The following is an 807-nucleotide window of genomic DNA, read 5'->3' on the forward strand; positions in this document are numbered from 1 at the left end:
CATTTTTTAAATCTTCAGCTGGCTTGTGTCAAGAGAATACAAGAAAGAAGTTGGCTAAATCTTCACTGAATGAGCTGAGAATTGTCTCTACCTTTTCCAAGCATTGAAATTTAAAGTGGGTGTTAGGTACAGTCCTGTGAATTTTGGCAGCTTTTAGCCATGTAGATGTTAGATCATTGCAGTTCTGTAATGAATGAGTATTTGATGGGAATTTCCATCACTAAAAGTTTAGAAAATTATTACATACAAGAGCTTTATATTACTTGAAAGAGAACCAAGAGTAAAAAAATTCCTGTTCGTAGGTCAGAAGCTCCTCATACATTAGTTAATAAAAACAGAATGGTAGAGAAAAGGAGGGGAGAAAGGGGAAAAAAAAAAAGCGTGGTGCTGTTTCTCAAAATAGCATATAAATTTTAATTTTTTCCATGTATTTTCAGAGAGGTGCCATAAAAGTAGTTGAAACATCTTTCACCTTATTTATATACATGTATCTATATTTTTAAGAGGATTTGGAGCAGCAATTTATGCTCCAGAGAACATCAACAATTAAAATATTTTTAGCGTTTTCAGTATAAGGCACATTTCTTTACTGTGGTAGTGAGAGAATGACTTAATATTTAAACATCTGAGTGCCTTTAAGAAAACTAGGATTGCATTTTCTTCATGAAACTGATCTGAATTTCATGAAAACATGCCATGTTTCTAAGCCCGTCACAAATTTGTGTTTTTTCAAAGCACTGGGATCTAGGAGGAGTGGAGAGCTGATTTTGGCATATGATTTGGACAAGGGTTGAAGATAAATTGTGT

This window comes from Meleagris gallopavo, chromosome 1, assembly GCF_000146605.3.
Source record: "Meleagris gallopavo isolate NT-WF06-2002-E0010 breed Aviagen turkey brand Nicholas breeding stock chromosome 1, Turkey_5.1, whole genome shotgun sequence".
NCBI lineage: Eukaryota > Metazoa > Chordata > Aves > Galliformes > Phasianidae > Meleagris > Meleagris gallopavo.